General features: G+C 36.1%; 1 protein-coding gene across 1 annotated transcript in view; it reads left to right on the top strand.

The window, feature by feature from the left end:
- LOC146870231 (uncharacterized) overlaps positions 1 to 19,669 on the top strand; it is a 115,348-nt gene that overhangs the window by 72,101 nt on the left and 23,578 nt on the right. The window lies entirely within an intron of this gene.

The following is a 19,669-nucleotide window of genomic DNA, read 5'->3' as shown; positions in this document are numbered from 1 at the left end:
ATGAGGGGGTTCATTTTGTCATAGAAATTATGGTTAGTGCTGTAGAATAAAAATTAGGACATGTTTTAAGTGAGATCTCAAACATCTTCCTGTTATATTTCAACAGGAGCAGCCTGTCAGTTGATGCCTTTGTGCTCTACTGCAGCGTCCCAGAGTCTTCTAAAGAACAACTAGAGCGCTAACAGCCTTACTTATGACAAAAGTATGGCACACCTGAAGCCATCTTGATTGGAATAAACTTGCAACACATAAAACATTCAGTTTAAAAAGGAACTAAATGATGGGGTTCATTTTGTCATAGAAATTATGGTTAGTGCTGTACAAAGAAAAAATAGGACATGTTTCAAGTGTGATCTCAAATATTTTCCTGTTATATTTCAACAGGAGCAGCCTGTCAGTTGATGCCTTTGTGTTCTACTGCAGCTTCCCAGAGTCTTCTAAAGAACAACTAGAGCGCTAACAGCCTTACTTATGACAAAAGTATGGCACACCTGAAGCCATCTTGATTGCAATAAACTGGTAACACTTAAAACATTTAATTTAAAAAGGAACAAAATGATGGGGTTCATTTTGTCATAGAAATTATGGTTAGTGCTGTAGAAAGAAAAATTAGGACTTGTTTCAAGTGAGATCTCAAATATCTTCCTGTTATATTTCAACAGGCGCAGCCTGTCAGTTGATGCCTTTGTGTTCTACTGCAGCGTTCCAGAGTGTTCTAAAGAACAACTATAGCGCTAACAGTCTTACTTATGACAAAATTATGGCACACCTGAAGCCATCTTGATTGGAATAAACTGGTAACACTTAAAACATTTAATTTAAAAAGGAACATAATGATGGGGTTCATTTTGTCATAGAAATTATTGTTAGTGCTGTATAAAGAAAAATTAGGACATGTTTCAAGTGTGATCTCAAATATCCTCCTGTTATATTTCAACAGGAGCAGCCTGTCAGTTGATGCCTTTGTGCTCTACTGCAGCGTTCCAGAGTGTTCTAAAGAACAACTAGAGCGCTAACAGTCTTACTTATGACAAAATTATCGCACACTTGAAGCCATCTTGATTGGAATAAACTGGTAACTCTTAAAACATTTAATTTAAAAAGGAACAAAATGAGGGGGTTCATTTTGTCATAGAAATTATGGGTAGTGCTGTAGAAAGATAAATTAGGACATGTTTTAAATGAGAGCTCAAATATCTTCCTGTTATATTTGAAAAGGAGCAGCCTGTCAGTTGATGCCTTTGTGTTCTACTTCAGCTTCCCAGAGTGTTCTAAAGAACAACTAGAGCACTAACAGCCTTACTTATGACAAAGGTATGGCACACCTGAAGCCATCTTGATTGGAATAAACTGGCAACACATAAAACATTTAATTTAAAAAGGAACAAAATGATGGGGTTCATTTTGTCATAGCAATTATGGTTAGTGCTGTAGAAAGAAAAAATAGGACATGTTTCAAGTGTGATCTCAAATATCTTCCTGTTATATTTCAACAGGAGCAGCCTGTCAGTTGATGCCTTTGTGTTCTACTGCAGCTTCCCAGAGTCTTCTAAAGAACAACTAGAGCGCTAACAGCCTTACTTATGACAAAAGTATGGCACACCTGAAGCCATCTTGATTGGAATAAACTGGTAACTCTTAAAATATTTAATTTAAAAAGGAACAAAATGAGGGGGTTCATTTTGTCATAGAAATTATGGTTAGTGCTGTAGAAAGGAAAATTAGGACATGTTTTAAGTGTGATCTCAAATATCTTCCTGTTATATTTCAACAGGAGCAGCCTGTCAGTTGATGCCTCTCTGTTCTACTGCAGCTTCCCAGAGTCTTCTAAAGAACAACTAGAGCGCTAACAGCCTTACTTATGACAAAAGTATGGCACACCTGAAGCCATCTTGATTTGAATAAACTGGTAACACTTAAAACATTTAATTTAAAAAGGAACCAAATGATGGGGTTCATTTTGTCATAGAAATTATGGTTAGTGCTGTAGAAAGAAAAATTAGGACATGTTTCAAGTGTGATCTCAAATATCCTCCTGTTATATTTCAACAGGAGCAGCCTTTCAGTTGATGCCTTTGTGCTCTACTGCAGATTTCCAGAGTGTTCTAAAGAACAACTAGAGCGCTAACAGTCTTACTTATGACAAAATTATGGCACACCTGAAGCCATCTTGAATGGAATAAACTGGTAACTCTTAAAACATTTAATTTAAAAAGGAACAAAATGAGGGGGTTCATTTTGTCATAGAAATTATGGTTAGTGCTGTAGAATAAAAATTAGGACATGTTTTAAGTGAGATCTCAAACATCTTCCTTTTATATTTCAACAGGAGCAGCCTGTCAGTTGATGCCTTTGTGTTCTTCTGCAGCTTCCCAGAGTCTTCTAAAGAACAACTAGAGCACTAACAGCCTTACTTATGACAAAAGTATGGCACACCTGAAGCCATCTTGATTGGAATAAACTGGCAACACATAAAACATTCAGTTTAAAAAGGAACTAAATGATGGGGTTCATTTTGTCATAGAAATTATGGTTAGTGCTGTACAAAGAAAAAATAGGACATGTTTCAAGTGTGATCTCAAATATTTTCCTGTTATATTTCAACAGGAGCAGCCTGTCAGTTGATGCCTTTGTGTTCTACTGCAGCTTCCCAGAGTCTTCTAAAGAACAACTATAGCGCTAACAGCCTTACTTATGACAAAAGTATGGCACACCTGAAGCCATCTTGATTGCAATAAACTGGTAACACTTAAAACATTTAATTTAAAAAGGAACAAAATGATGGGGTTCATTTTGTCATAGAAATTATGGTTAGTGCTGTAGAACGAAAAATTAGGACTTGTTTCAAGTGAGATCTCAAATATCTTCCTGTTATATTTCAACAGGCGCAGCCTGTCAGTTGATGCCTTTGTGTTCTACTGCAGCGTTCCAGAGTGTTCTAAAGAACAACTATAGCGCTAACAGTCTTACTTATGACAAAATTATGGCACACCTGAAGCCATCTTGATTGGAATAAACTGGTAACACTTAAAACATTTAATTTAAAAAGGAACATAATGATGGGGTTCATTTTGTCATAGAAATTATTGTTAGTGCTGTATAAAGAAAAATTAGGACATGTTTCAAGTGTGATCTCAAATATCCTCCTGTTATATTTCAACAGGAGCAGCCTGTCAGTTGATGCCTTTGTGCTCTACTGCAGCGTTCCAGAGTGTTCTAAAGAACAACTAGAGCGCTAACAGTCTTACTTATGACAAAATTATCGCACACTTGAAGCCATCTTGATTGGAATAAACTGGTAACTCTTAAAACATTTAATTTAAAAAGGAACAAAATGAGGGGGTTCATTTTGTCATAGAAATTATGGTTAGTGCTGTAGAAAGGAAAATTAGGACATGTTTTAAATGAGAGCTCAAATATCTTCCTGTTATATTTGAAAAGGAGCAGCCTGTCAGTTGATGCCTTTGTGTTCTACTTCAGCTTCCCAGAGTGTTCTAAAGAACAACTAGAGCACTAACAGCCTTACTTATGACAAAGGTATGGCACACCTGAAGCCATCTTGATTGGAATAAACTGGCAACACATAAAACATTTAATTTAAAAAGGAACAAAATGATGGGGTTCATTTTGTCATAGAAATTATGGTTAGTGCTGTAGAAAGAAAAAATAGGACATGTTTCAAGTGTGATCTCAAATATCCTCCTGTTATATTTCAACAGGAGCAGCCTTTCAGTTGATGCCTTTGTGCTCTACTGCAGAGTTCCAGAGTGTTCTAAAGAACAACTAGAGCGCTAACAGTCTTACTTATGACAAAATTATGGCACACCTGAAGCCATCTTGAATGGAATAAAATGGTAACTCTTAAAACATTTAATTTAAAAAGGAACAAAATGAGGGGGTTCATTTTGTCATAGAATTTATGGTTAGTGCTGTAGAAATAAAAATTAGGACATGTTTTAAGTGAGATCTCAAACATCTTCCTGTTATATTTCAACAGGAGCAGCCTGTCAGTTGATGCCTTTGTGTTCTTCTGCAGCTTCCCAGAGTCTTCTAAAGAACAACTAGAGCACTAACAGCCTTACTTATGACAAACGTATGGCACACTTGAAGCCATCTTGATTGAAATAAACTGGTAACTCTTAAAACATTTAATTTAAAAAGGAACAAAATGAGGGGGTTCCTTTTTTCATATAAATGATGGTTAGTGCTGTAGAAAGGAAAATTAGGACATGTTTTAATGGTGATCTCAAATATCTTCCTGTTATATTTCAACAGGAGCAGCCTGTCAGTTGATGCCTTTGTGTTCTTCTGCAGCTTCCCAGAGTCTTCTAAAGAACAACTAGAGCACTAACAGCCTTACTTATGACAAACGTATGGCACACTTGAAGCCATCTTGATTGAAATAAACTGGTAACACTTAAAACATTTAATTTAAAAAGGAACAAAATGATGGGGTTCATTTTGTCATAGAAATTATGGTTAGTGCTGTAGAAAGAAAAAATAGGACTTGTTTCAAGTGAGATCTCAAATATCTTCCTGTTATATTTCAACAGGAGCAGCCTGTCAGTTGATGCCTTTGTGTTCTACTGCAGCGTTCCAGAGTGTTCTAAAGAACAACTATAGCGCTAACAGTCTTACTTATGACAAAATTATGGCACACCTGAAGCCATCTTGATTAGAATAAACTGGTGACTCTTAAAATATTTAATTTAAAAAGGAACAAAATGAGGGGGTTCATTTTGTCACAGAAATTATGGTTAGTGCTGTAGAAAGGAAAATTAGGACATGTTTTAAGTGTGATCTCAAATATCTTCCTGTTATATTTCAACAGGAGCAGCCTGTCAGTTGATGCCTTTGTGTTCTACTGCAGCTTCCCAGAGTCTTCTAAAGAACAACTAGAGCACTAACAGCCTTACTTATGAGAAAAGTATGGCACACCTGAAGCCATCGTGATTGGAATAAACTGGTAACACTTAAAACATTTAATTTAAAAAGGAACAAAATGATGGGGTTCATTTTGTCATAGAAATTATGGTTAGTGCTGTAGAAAGACAAATTAGGACATGGTTCAAGTGTGATCTCAAATATCTTCCTGTTACATTTCAACAGGAGCAGCCTGTCAGTTGATGCCTTTGTGTTCTACTGCAGCGTTCCAGAGTGTTCTAAAGCACAACTATAGCGCTAACAGTTTTACTTATGAGAAAATTATGGCACACCTGAAGCCATCTTGATTGGAATAAACTGGTAACTCTTAAAATATTTAATTTAAAAAGGAACAAAATGAGGGGGTCATTTTGTCATAGAAATTATGGTTAGTGCTGTAGAAAGGAAAATTAGGACATGTTTTAAGTGTGATCTCAAATATCTTCCTGTTATATTTCAACAGGAGCAGCCTGTCAGTTGATGCCTTTCTGTTCTACTGCAGCTTCCCAGAGTCTTCTAAAGAACAACTAGAGCGCTAACAGCCTTACTTATGACAAAAGTATGGCACACCTGAAGCCATCTTGATTTGAATAAACTGGTAACACTTAAAACATTTAATTTAAAAAGGAACCAAATGATGGGGTTCATTTTGTCATAGAAATTATGGTTAGTGCTGTAGAAAGAAAAATTAGGACATGTTTCAAGTGTGATCTCAAATATCCTCCTGTTATATTTCAACAGGAGCAGCCTTTCAGTTGATGCCTTTGTGCTCTACTGCAGAGTTCCAGAGTGTTCTAAAGAACAACTAGAGCGCTAACAGTCTTACTTATGACAAAATTATGGCACACCTGAAGCCATCTTGAATGGAATAAACTGGTAACTCTTAAAACATTTAATTTAAAAAGGAACAAAATGAGGGGGTTCATTTTGTCATAGAAATTATGGTTAGTGCTGTAGAATAAAAATTAGGACATGTTTTAAGTGAGATCTCAAACATCTTCCTGTTATATTTCAACAGGAGCAGCCTGTCAGTTGATGCCTTTGTGCTCTACTGCAGCGTCCCAGAGTCTTCTAAAGAACAACTAGAGCGCTAACAGCCTTACTTATGACAAAAGTATGGCACACCTGAAGCCATCTTGATTGGAATAAACTGGCAACACATAAAACATTCAGTTTAAAAAGGAACTAAATGATGGGGTTCATTTTGTCATAGAAATTATGGTTAGTGCTGTACAAAGAAAAAATAGGACATGTTTCAAGTGTGATCTCAAATATTTTCCTGTTATATTTCAACAGGAGCAGCCTGTCAGTTGATGCCTTTGTGTTCTACTGCAGCTTCCCAGAGTCTTCTAAAGAACAACTATAGCGCTAACAGCCTTACTTATGACAAAAGTATGGCACACCTGAAGCCATCTTGATTGCAATAAACTGGTAACACTTAAAACATTTAATTTAAAAAGGAACAAAATGATGGGGTTCATTTTGTCATAGAAATTATGGTTAGTGCTGTAGAACGAAAAATTAGGACTTGTTTCAAGTGAGATCTCAAATATCTTCCTGTTATATTTCAACAGGCGCAGCCTGTCAGTTGATGCCTTTGTGTTCTACTGCAGCGTTCCAGAGTGTTCTAAAGAACAACTATAGCGCTAACAGTCTTACTTATGACAAAATTATGGCACACCTGAAGCCATCTTGATTGGAATAAACTGGTAACTCTTAAAACATTTAATTTAAAAAGGAACAAAATGAGGGGGTTCATCTTTTCAAATAAATTATGGTTAGTGCTGTAGAAAGGAAAATTAGGACATGTTTTAAGTGAGAGCTCAAATATCTTCCTGTTATATTTGAACAGGAGCAGCCTGTCAGTTGATGCCTTTGTTTTCTACTTCAGCTTTCCAGAGTGTTCCAAAGAACAACTAGAGCACTAACAGCTTTACTTATGACAAAAGTATGGCACACCTGAAGCCATCTTGATTGGAATAAACTGGCAACACATAAAACATTCAATTTAAAAAGGAACTAAATGATGGGGTTCATTTTGTCATAGAAATTATGGTTAGTGCTGAACAAAGAAAAAATAGGACATGTTTCAAGTGTGATCTCAAATATTTTCCTGTTATATTTCAACAGGAGCAGCCTGTCAGTTGATGCCTTTGTGTTCTACTGCAGCTTCCCAGAGTCTTCTAAAGAACAACTAGAGCGCTAACAGCCTTACTTATGACAAAAGTATGGCACACCTGAAGCCATCTTGATTGGAATAAACTGGTAACACTTAAAACATTTAATTTAAAAAGGAACAAAATGATGGGGTTCATTTTGTCATAGAAATTATGGTTAGTGCTGTAGAAAGAAAAATTAGGACATGTTTCAAGTGTGATCTCAAATATCCTCCTGTTATATTTCAACAGGAGCAGCCTTTCAGTTGATGCCTTTGTGCTCTACTGCAGAGTTCCAGAGTGTTCTAAAGAACAACTAGAGCGCTAACAGTCTTACTTATGACAAAATTATGGCACACCTGAAGCCATCTTGAATGGAATAAACTGGTAACTCTTAAAACATTTAATTTAAAAAGGAACAAAATGAGGGGGTTCATTTTGTCATATAAATTATGGTTAGTGCTGTAGAAATAAAAATTAGGACATGTTTTAAGTGAGATCTCAAACATCTTCCTGTTATATTTCAACAGGAGCAGCCTGTCAGTTGATGCCTTTGTGTTCTTCTGCAGCTTCCCAGAGTCTTCTAAAGAACAACTAGAGCGCTAACAGCCTTACTTATGACAAAAGTATGGCACACCTGAAGCCATCTTGATTGGAATAAACTGGTAACACTTAAAACATTTAATTTAAAAAGGAACCAAATGATGGGGTTCATTTTGTCATAGAAATTATGGTTAGTGCTGTAGAAAGAAAAATTAGGACATGTTTCAAGTGTGATCCCAAATATCCTCCTGTTATATTTCAACAGGAGCAGCCTTTCAGTTGATGCCTTTGTGCTCTACTGCAGAGTTCCAGAGTGTTCTAAAGAACAACTAGAGCGCTAACAGTCTTACTTTTGACAAAATTATGGCACACCTGAAGCCATCTTGAATGGAATAAACTGGTAACTCTTAAAACATTTAATTTAAAAAGGAACACAATGAGGGGGTTCATTTTGTCATAGAAATTATGGTTAGTGCTGTACAAAGAAAAAATAGGACATGTTTCAAGTGTGATCTCAAATATTTTCCTGTTATATTTCAACAGGAGCAGCCTGTCAGTTGATGCCTTTGTGTTCTACTGCAGCTTCCCAGAGTCTTCTAAAGAACAACTATAGCGCTAACAGCCTTACTTATGACAAAAGTATGGCACACCTGAAGCCATCTTGATTGCAATAAACTGGTAACACTTAAAACATTTAATTTAAAAAGGAACAAAATGATGGGGTTCATTTTGTCATAGAAATTATGGTTAGTGCTGTAGAACGAAAAATTAGGACTTGTTTCAAGTGAGATCTCAAATATCTTCCTGTTATATTTCAACAGGCGCAGCCTGTCAGTTGATGCCTTTGTGTTCTACTGCAGCGTTCCAGAGTGTTCTAAAGAACAACTATAGCGCTAACAGTCTTACTTATGACAAAATTATGGCACACCTGAAGCCATCTTGATTGGAATAAACTGGTAACACTTAAAACATTTAATTTAAAAAGGAACATAATGATGGGGTTCATTTTGTCATAGAAATTATTGTTAGTGCTGTATAAAGAAAAATTAGGACATGTTTCAAGTGTGATCTCAAATATCCTCCTGTTATATTTCAACAGGAGCAGCCTGTCAGTTGATGCCTTTGTGCTCTACTGCAGCGTTCCAGAGTGTTCTAAAGAACAACTAGAGCGCTAACAGTCTTACTTTTGACAAAATTATGGCACACCTGAAGCCATCTTGAATGGAATAAACTGGTAACTCTTAAAACATTTAATTTAAAAAGGAACACAATGAGGGGGTTCATTTTGTCATAGAAATTATGGTTAGTGCTGTACAAAGAAAAAATAGGACATGTTTCAAGTGTGATCTCAAATATTTTCCTGTTATATTTCAACAGGAGCAGCCTGTCAGTTGATGCCTTTGTGTTCTACTGCAGCTTCCCAGAGTCTTCTAAAGAACAACTATAGCGCTAACAGCCTTACTTATGACAAAAGTATGGCACACCTGAAGCCATCTTGATTGCAATAAACTGGTAACACTTAAAACATTTAATTTAAAAAGGAACAAAATGATGGGGTTCATTTTGTCATAGAAATTATGGTTAGTGCTGTAGAACGAAAAATTAGGACTTGTTTCAAGTGAGATCTCAAATATCTTCCTGTTATATTTCAACAGGCGCAGCCTGTCAGTTGATGCCTTTGTGTTCTACTGCAGCGTTCCAGAGTGTTCTAAAGAACAACTATAGCGCTAACAGTCTTACTTATGACAAAATTATGGCACACCTGAAGCCATCTTGATTGGAATAAACTGGTAACACTTAAAACATTTAATTTAAAAAGGAACATAATGATGGGGTTCATTTTGTCATAGAAATTATTGTTAGTGCTGTATAAAGAAAAATTAGGACATGTTTCAAGTGTGATCTCAAATATCCTCCTGTTATATTTCAACAGGAGCAGCCTGTCAGTTGATGCCTTTGTGCTCTACTGCAGCGTTCCAGAGTGTTCTAAAGAACAACTAGAGCGCTAACAGTCTTACTTATGACAAAATTATCGCACACTTGAAGCCATCTTGATTGGAATAAACTGGTAACTCTTAAAACATTTAATTTAAAAAGGAACAAAATGAGGGGGTTCATTTTGTCATAGAAATTATGGTTAGTGCTGTAGAAAGGAAAATTAGGACATGTTTTAAATGAGAGCTCAAATATCTTCCTGTTATATTTGAAAAGGAGCAGCCTGTCAGTTGATGCCTTTGTGTTCTACTTCAGCTTCCCAGAGTGTTCTAAAGAACAACTAGAGCACTAACAGCCTTACTTATGACAAAGGTATGGCACACCTGAAGCCATCTTGATTGGAATAAACTGGCAACACATAAAACATTTAATTTAAAAAGGAACAAAATGATGGGGTTCATTTTGTCATAGAAATTATGGTTAGTGCTGTAGAAAGAAAAAATAGGGCATGTTTCAAGTGTGATCTCAAATATCCTCCTGTTATATTTCAACAGGAGCAGCCTTTCAGTTGATGCCTTTGTGCTCTACTGCAGAGTTCCAGAGTGTTCTAAAGAACAACTAGAGCGCTAACAGTCTTACTTATGACAAAATTATGGCACACCTGAAGCCATCTTGAATGGAATAAAATGGTAACTCTTAAAACATTTAATTTAAAAAGGAACAAAATGAGGGGGTTCATTTTGTCATAGAATTTATGGTTAGTGCTGTAGAAATAAAAATTAGGACATGTTTTAAGTGAGATCTCAAACATCTTCCTGTTATATTTCAACAGGAGCAGCCTGTCAGTTGATGCCTTTGTGTTCTTCTGCAGCTTCCCAGAGTCTTCTAAAGAACAACTAGAGCACTAACAGCCTTACTTATGACAAACGTATGGCACACTTGAAGCCATCTTGATTGAAATAAACTGGTAACTCTTAAAACATTTAATTTAAAAAGGAACAAAATGAGGGGGTTCCTTTTTTCATATAAATGATGGTTAGTGCTGTAGAAAGGAAAATTAGGACATGTTTTAATGGTGATCTCAAATATCTTCCTGTTATATTTCAACAGGAGCAGCCTGTCAGTTGATGCCTTTGTGTTCTTCTGCAGCTTCCCAGAGTCTTCTAAAGAACAACTAGAGCACTAACAGCCTTACTTATGACAAACGTATGGCACACTTGAAGCCATCTTGATTGAAATAAACTGGTAACACTTAAAACATTTAATTTAAAAAGGAACAAAATGATGGGGTTCATTTTGTCATAGAAATTATGGTTAGTGCTGTAGAAAGAAAAAATAGGACTTGTTTCAAGTGAGATCTCAAATATCTTCCTGTTATATTTCAACAGGAGCAGCCTGTCAGTTGATGCCTTTGTGTTCTACTGCAGCGTTCCAGAGTGTTCTAAAGAACAACTATAGCGCTAACAGTCTTACTTATGACAAAATTATGGCACACCTGAAGCCATCTTGATTAGAATAAACTGGTAACTCTTAAAATATTTAATTTAAAAAGGAACAAAATGAGGGGGTTCATTTTGTCACAGAAATTATGGTTAGTGCTGTAGAAAGGAAAATTAGGACATGTTTTAAGTGTGATCTCAAATATCTTCCTGTTATATTTCAACAGGAGCAGCCTGTCAGTTGATGCCTTTGTGTTCTACTGCAGCTTCCCAGAGTCTTCTAAAGAACAACTAGAGCACTAACAGCCTTACTTATGAGAAAAGTATGGCACACCTGAAGCCATCGTGATTGGAATAAACTGGTAACACTTAAAACATTTAATTTAAAAAGGAACAAAATGATGGGGTTCATTTTGTCATAGAAATTATGGTTAGTGCTGTAGAAAGACAAATTAGGACATGGTTCAAGTGTGATCTCAAATATCTTCCTGTTACATTTCAACAGGAGCAGCCTGTCAGTTGATGCCTTTGTGTTCTACTGCAGCGTTCCAGAGTGTTCTAAAGCACAACTATAGCGCTAACAGTTTTACTTATGAGAAAATTATGGCACACCTGAAGCCATCTTGATTGGAATAAACTGGTAACTCTTAAAATATTTAATTTAAAAAGGAACAAAATGAGGGGGTTCATTTTGTCATAGAAATTATGGTTAGTGCTGTAGAAAGGAAAATTAGGACATGTTTTAAGTGTGATCTCAAATATCTTCCTGTTATATTTCAACAGGAGCAGCCTGTCAGTTGATGCCTTTCTGTTCTACTGCAGCTTCCCAGAGTCTTCTAAAGAACAACTAGAGCGCTAACAGCCTTACTTATGACAAAAGTATGGCACACCTGAAGCCATCTTGATTTGAATAAACTGGTAACACTTAAAACATTTAATTTAAAAAGGAACCAAATGATGGGGTTCATTTTGTCATAGAAATTATGGTTAGTGCTGTAGAAAGAAAAATTAGGACATGTTTCAAGTGTGATCTCAAATATCCTCCTGTTATATTTCAACAGGAGCAGCCTTTCAGTTGATGCCTTTGTGCTCTACTGCAGAGTTCCAGAGTGTTCTAAAGAACAACTAGAGCGCTAACAGTCTTACTTATGACAAAATTATGGCACACCTGAAGCCATCTTGAATGGAATAAACTGGTAACTCTTAAAACATTTAATTTAAAAAGGAACAAAATGAGGGGGTTCATTTTGTCATAGAAATTATGGTTAGTGCTGTAGAATAAAAATTAGGACATGTTTTAAGTGAGATCTCAAACATCTTCCTGTTATATTTCAACAGGAGCAGCCTGTCAGTTGATGCCTTTGTGCTCTACTGCAGCGTCCCAGAGTCTTCTAAAGAACAACTAGAGCGCTAACAGCCTTACTTATGACAAAAGTATGGCACACCTGAAGCCATCTTGATTGGAATAAACTTGCAACACATAAAACATTCAGTTTAAAAAGGAACTAAATGATGGGGTTCATTTTGTCATAGAAATTATGGTTAGTGCTGTACAAAGAAAAAATAGGACATGTTTCAAGTGTGATCTCAAATATTTTCCTGTTATATTTCAACAGGAGCAGCCTGTCAGTTGATGCCTTTGTGTTCTACTGCAGCTTCCCAGAGTCTTCTAAAGAACAACTAGAGCGCTAACAGCCTTACTTATGACAAAAGTATGGCACACCTGAAGCCATCTTGATTGCAATAAACTGGTAACACTTAAAACATTTAATTTAAAAAGGAACAAAATGATGGGGTTCATTTTGTCATAGAAATTATGGTTAGTGCTGTAGAAAGAAAAATTAGGACTTGTTTCAAGTGAGATCTCAAATATCTTCCTGTTATATTTCAACAGGCGCAGCCTGTCAGTTGATGCCTTTGTGTTCTACTGCAGCGTTCCAGAGTGTTCTAAAGAACAACTATAGCGCTAACAGTCTTACTTATGACAAAATTATGGCACACCTGAAGCCATCTTGATTGGAATAAACTGGTAACACTTAAAACATTTAATTTAAAAAGGAACATAATGATGGGGTTCATTTTGTCATAGAAATTATTGTTAGTGCTGTATAAAGAAAAATTAGGACATGTTTCAAGTGTGATCTCAAATATCCTCCTGTTATATTTCAACAGGAGCAGCCTGTCAGTTGATGCCTTTGTGCTCTACTGCAGCGTTCCAGAGTGTTCTAAAGAACAACTAGAGCGCTAACAGTCTTACTTATGACAAAATTATCGCACACTTGAAGCCATCTTGATTGGAATAAACTGGTAACTCTTAAAACATTTAATTTAAAAAGGAACAAAATGAGGGGGTTCATTTTGTCATAGAAATTATGGTTAGTGCTGTAGAAAGATAAATTAGGACATGTTTTAAATGAGAGCTCAAATATCTTCCTGTTATATTTGAAAAGGAGCAGCCTGTCAGTTGATGCCTTTGTGTTCTACTTCAGCTTCCCAGAGTGTTCTAAAGAACAACTAGAGCACTAACAGCCTTACTTATGACAAAGGTATGGCACACCTGAAGCCATCTTGATTGGAATAAACTGGCAACACATAAAACATTTAATTTAAAAAGGAACAAAATGATGGGGTTCATTTTGTCATAGCAATTATGGTTAGTGCTGTAGAAAGAAAAAATAGGACATGTTTCAAGTGTGATCTCAAATATCTTCCTGTTATATTTCAACAGGAGCAGCCTGTCAGTTGATGCCTTTGTGTTCTACTGCAGCTTCCCAGAGTCTTCTAAAGAACAACTAGAGCGCTAACAGCCTTACTTATGACAAAAGTATGGCACACCTGAAGCCATCTTGATTGGAATAAACTGGTAACTCTTAAAATATTTAATTTAAAAAGGAACAAAATGAGGGGGTTCATTTTGTCATAGAAATTATGGTTAGTGCTGTAGAAAGGAAAATTAGGACATGTTTTAAGTGTGATCTCAAATATCTTCCTGTTATATTTCAACAGGAGCAGCCTGTCAGTTGATGCCTTTCTGTTCTACTGCAGCTTCCCAGAGTCTTCTAAAGAACAACTAGAGCGCTAACAGCCTTACTTATGACAAAAGTATGGCACACCTGAAGCCATCTTGATTTGAATAAACTGGTAACACTTAAAACATTTAATTTAAAAAGGAACCAAATGATGGGGTTCATTTTGTCATAGAAATTATGGTTAGTGCTGTAGAAAGAAAAATTAGGACATGTTTCAAGTGTGATCTCAAATATCCTCCTGTTATATTTCAACAGGAGCAGCCTTTCAGTTGATGCCTTTGTGCTCTACTGCAGATTTCCAGAGAGTTCTAAAGAACAACTAGAGCGCTAACAGTCTTACTTATGACAAAATTATGGCACACCTGAAGCCATCTTGAATGGAATAAACTGGTAACTCTTAAAACATTTAATTTAAAAAGGAACAAAATGAGGGGGTTCATTTTGTCATAGAAATTATGGTTAGTGCTGTAGAATAAAAATTAGGACATGTTTTAAGTGAGATCTCAAACATCTTCCTTTTATATTTCAACAGGAGCAGCCTGTCAGTTGATGCCTTTGTGTTCTTCTGCAGCTTCCCAGAGTCTTCTAAAGAACAACTAGAGCACTAACAGCCTTACTTATGACAAAAGTATGGCACACCTGAAGCCATCTTGATTGGAATAAACTGGCAACACATAAAACATTCAGTTTAAAAAGGAACTAAATGATGGGGTTCATTTTGTCATAGAAATTATGGTTAGTGCTGTACAAAGAAAAAATAGGACATGTTTCAAGTGTGATCTCAAATATTTTCCTGTTATATTTCAACAGGAGCAGCCTGTCAGTTGATGCCTTTGTGTTCTACTGCAGCTTCCCAGAGTCTTCTAAAGAACAACTATAGCGCTAACAGCCTTACTTATGACAAAAGTATGGCACACCTGAAGCCATCTTGATTGCAATAAACTGGTAACACTTAAAACATTTAATTTAAAAAGGAACAAAATGATGGGGTTCATTTTGTCATAGAAATTATGGTTAGTGCTGTAGAACGAAAAATTAGGACTTGTTTCAAGTGAGATCTCAAATATCTTCCTGTTATATTTCAACAGGCGCAGCCTGTCAGTTGATGCCTTTGTGTTCTACTGCAGCGTTCCAGAGTGTTCTAAAGAACAACTATAGCGCTAACAGTCTTACTTATGACAAAATTATGGCACACCTGAAGCCATCTTGATTGGAATAAACTGGTAACACTTAAAACATTTAATTTAAAAAGGAACATAATGATGGGGTTCATTTTGTCATAGAAATTATTGTTAGTGCTGTATAAAGAAAAATTAGGACATGTTTCAAGTGTGATCTCAAATATCCTCCTGTTATATTTCAACAGGAGCAGCCTGTCAGTTGATGCCTTTGTGCTCTACTGCAGCGTTCCAGAGTGTTCTAAAGAACAACTAGAGCGCTAACAGTCTTACTTATGACAAAATTATCGCACACTTGAAGCCATCTTGATTGGAATAAACTGGTAACTCTTAAAACATTTAATTTAAAAAGGAACAAAATGAGGGGGTTCATTTTGTCATAGAAATTATGGTTAGTGCTGTAGAAAGGAAAATTAGGACATGTTTTAAATGAGAGCTCAAATATCTTCCTGTTATATTTGAAAAGGAGCAGCCTGTCAGTTGATGCCTTTGTGTTCTACTTCAGCTTCCCAGAGTGTTCTAAAGAACAACTAGAGCACTAACAGCCTTACTTATGACAAAGGTATGGCACACCTGAAGCCATCTTGATTGGAATAAACTGGCAACACATAAAACATTTAATTTAAAAAGGAACAAAATGATGGGGTTCATTTTGTCATAGAAATTATGGTTAGTGCTGTAGAAAGAAAAAATAGGACATGTTTCAAGTGTGATCTCAAATATCCTCCTGTTATATTTCAACAGGAGCAGCCTTTCAGTTGATGCCTTTGTGCTCTACTGCAGAGTTCCAGAGTGTTCTAAAGAACAACTAGAGCGCTAACAGTCTTACTTATGACAAAATTATGGCACACCTGAAGCCATCTTGAATGGAATAAAATGGTAACTCTTAAAACATTTAATTTAAAAAGGAACAAAATGAGGGGGTTCATTTTGTCATAGAATTTATGGTTAGTGCTGTAGAAATAAAAATTAGGACATGTTTTAAGTGAGATCTCAAACATCTTCCTGTTATATTTCAACAGGAGCAGCCTGTCAGTTGATGCCTTTGTGTTCTTCTGCAGCTTCCCAGAGTCTTCTAAAGAACAACTAGAGCACTAACAGCCTTACTTATGACAAACGTATGGCACACTTGAAGCCATCTTGATTGAAATAAACTGGTAACTCTTAAAACATTTAATTTAAAAAGGAACAAAATGAGGGGGTTCCTTTTTTCATATAAATGATGGTTAGTGCTGTAGAAAGGAAAATTAGGACATGTTTTAATGGTGATCTCAAATATCTTCCTGTTATATTTCAACAGGAGCAGCCTGTCAGTTGATGCCTTTGTGTTCTTCTGCAGCTTCCCAGAGTCTTCAAAAGAACAACTAGAGCACTAACAGCCTTACTTATGACAAACGTATGGCACACTTGAAGCCATCTTGATTGAAATAAACTGGTAACACTTAAAACATTTAATTTAAAAAGGAACAAAATGATGGGGTTCATTTTGTCATAGAAATTATGGTTAGTGCTGTAGAAAGAAAAAATAGGACTTGTTTCAAGTGAGATCTCAAATATCTTCCTGTTATATTTCAACAGGAGCAGCCTGTCAGTTGATGCCTTTGTGTTCTACTGCAGCGTTCCAGAGTGTTCTAAAGAACAACTATAGCGCTAACAGTCTTACTTATGACAAAATTATGGCACACCTGAAGCCATCTTGATTAGAATAAACTGGTAACTCTTAAAATATTTAATTTAAAAAGGAACAAAATGAGGGGGTTCATTTTGTCACAGAAATTATGGTTAGTGCTGTAGAAAGGAAAATTAGGACATGTTTTAAGTGTGATCTCAAATATCTTCCTGTTATATTTCAACAGGAGCAGCCTGTCAGTTGATGCCTTTGTGTTCTACTGCAGCTTCCCAGAGTCTTCTAAAGAACAACTAGAGCACTAACAGCCTTACTTATGAGAAAAGTATGGCACACCTGAAGCCATCGTGATTGGAATAAACTGGTAACACTTAAAACATTTAATTTAAAAAGGAACAAAATGATGGGGTTCATTTTGTCATAGAAATTATGGTTAGTGCTGTAGAAAGACAAATTAGGACATGGTTCAAGTGTGATCTCAAATATCTTCCTGTTACATTTCAACAGGAGCAGCCTGTCAGTTGATGCCTTTGTGTTCTACTGCAGCGTTCCAGAGTGTTCTAAAGCACAACTATAGCGCTAACAGTTTTACTTATGAGAAAATTATGGCACACCTGAAGCCATCTTGATTGGAATAAACTGGTAACTCTTAAAATATTTAATTTAAAAAGGAACAAAATGAGGGGGTTCATTTTGTCATAGAAATTATGGTTAGTGCTGTAGAAAGGAAAATTAGGACATGTTTTAAGTGTGATCTCAAATATCTTCCTGTTATATTTCAACAGGAGCAGCCTGTCAGTTGATGCCTTTCTGTTCTACTGCAGCTTCCCAGAGTCTTCTAAAGAACAACTAGAGCGCTAACAGCCTTACTTATGACAAAAGTATGGCACACCTGAAGCCATCTTGATTTGAATAAACTGGTAACACTTAAAACATTTAATTTAAAAAGGAACCAAATGATGGGGTTCATTTTGTCATAGAAATTATGGTTAGTGCTGTAGAAAGGAAAATTAGGACATGTTTTAAGTGTGATCTCAAATATCCTCCTGTTATATTTCAACAGGAGCAGCCTTTCAGTTGATGCCTTTGTGCTCTACTGCAGAGTTCCAGAGTGTTCTAAAGAACAACTAGAGCGCTAACAGTCTTACTTATGACAAAATTATGGCACACCTGAAGCCATCTTGAATGGAATAAACTGGTAACTCTTAAAACATTTAATTTAAAAAGGAACAAAATGAGGGGGTTCATTTTGTCATAGAAATTATGGTTAGTGCTGTAGAATAAAAATTAGGACATGTTTTAAGTGAGATCTCAAACATCTTCCTGTTATATTTCAACAGGAGCAGCCTGTCAGTTGATGCCTTTGTGCTCTACTGCAGCGTCCCAGAGTCTTCTAAAGAACAACTAGAGCGCTAACAGCCTTACTTATGACAAAAGTATGGCACACCTGAAGCCATCTTGATTGGAATAAACTGGCAACACATAAAACATTCAGTTTAAAAAGGAACTAAATGATGGGGTTCATTTTGTCATAGAAATTATGGTTAGTGCTGTACAAAGAAAAAATAGGACATGTTTCAAGTGTGATCTCAAATATTTTCCTGTTATATTTCAACAGGAGCAGCCTGTCAGTTGATGCCTTTGTGTTCTACTGCAGCTTCCCAGAGTCTTCTAAAGAACAACTAGAGCGCTAACAGCCTTACTTATGACAAAAGTATGGCACACCTGAAGCCATCTTGATTGCAATAAACTGGTAACACTTAAAACATTTAATTTAAAAAGGAACAAAATGATGGGGTTCATTTTGTCATAGAAATTATGGTTAGTGCTGTAGAAAGAAAAATTAGGACTTGTTTCAAGTGAGATCTCAAATATCTTCCTGTTATATTTCAACAGGCGCAGCCTGTCAGTTGATGCCTTTGTGTTCTACTGCAGCGTTCCAGAGTGTTCTAAAGAACAACTATAGCGCTAACAGTCTTACTTATGACAAAATTATGGCACACCTGAAGCCATCTTGATTGGAATAAACTGGTAACACTTAAAACATTAAATTTAAAAAGGAACATAATGATGGGGTTCATTTTGTCATAGAAATTATTGTTAGTGCTGTATAAAGAAAAATTAGGACATGTTTCAAGTGTGATCTCAAATATCCTCCTGTTATATTTCAACAGGAGCAGCCTGTCAGTTGATGCCTTTGTGCTCTACTGCAGCGTTCCAGAGTGTTCTAAAGAACAACTAGAGCGCTAACAGTCTTACTTATGACAAAATTATCGCACACTTGAAGCCATCTTGATTGGAATAAACTGGTAACTCTTAAAACATTTAATTTAAAAAGGAACAAAATGAGGGGGTTCATTTTGTCATAGAAATTATGGTTAGTGCTGTAGAAAGATAAATTAGGACATGTTTTAAATGAGAGCTCAAATATCTTCCTGTTATATTTGAAAAGGAGCAGCCTGTCAGTTGATGCCTTTGTGTTCTACTTCAGCTTCCCAGAGTGTTCTAAAGAACAACTAGAGCACTAACAGCCTTACTTATGACAAAGGTATGGCACACCTGAAGCCATCTTGATTGGAATAAACTGGCAACACATAAAACATTTAATTTAAAAAGGAACAAAATGATGGGGTTCATTTTGTCATAGCAATTATGGTTAGTGCTGTAGAAAGAAAAAATAGGACATGTTTCAAGTGTGATCTCAAATATCTTCCTGTTATATTTCAACAGGAGCAGCCTGTCAGTTGATGCCTTTGTGTTCTACTGCAGCTTCCCAGAGTCTTCTAAAGAACAACTAGAGCGCTAACAGCCTTACTTATGACAAAAGTATGGCACACCT

Source organism: Triturus cristatus, chromosome 1_1 (assembly GCF_964204655.1).
Source record: "Triturus cristatus chromosome 1_1, aTriCri1.1, whole genome shotgun sequence".
Lineage (NCBI taxonomy): Eukaryota > Metazoa > Chordata > Amphibia > Caudata > Salamandridae > Triturus > Triturus cristatus.
Note: the sequence above shows the minus strand (reverse complement) of the source record. Positions and strands in the feature narration are given on the sequence as shown.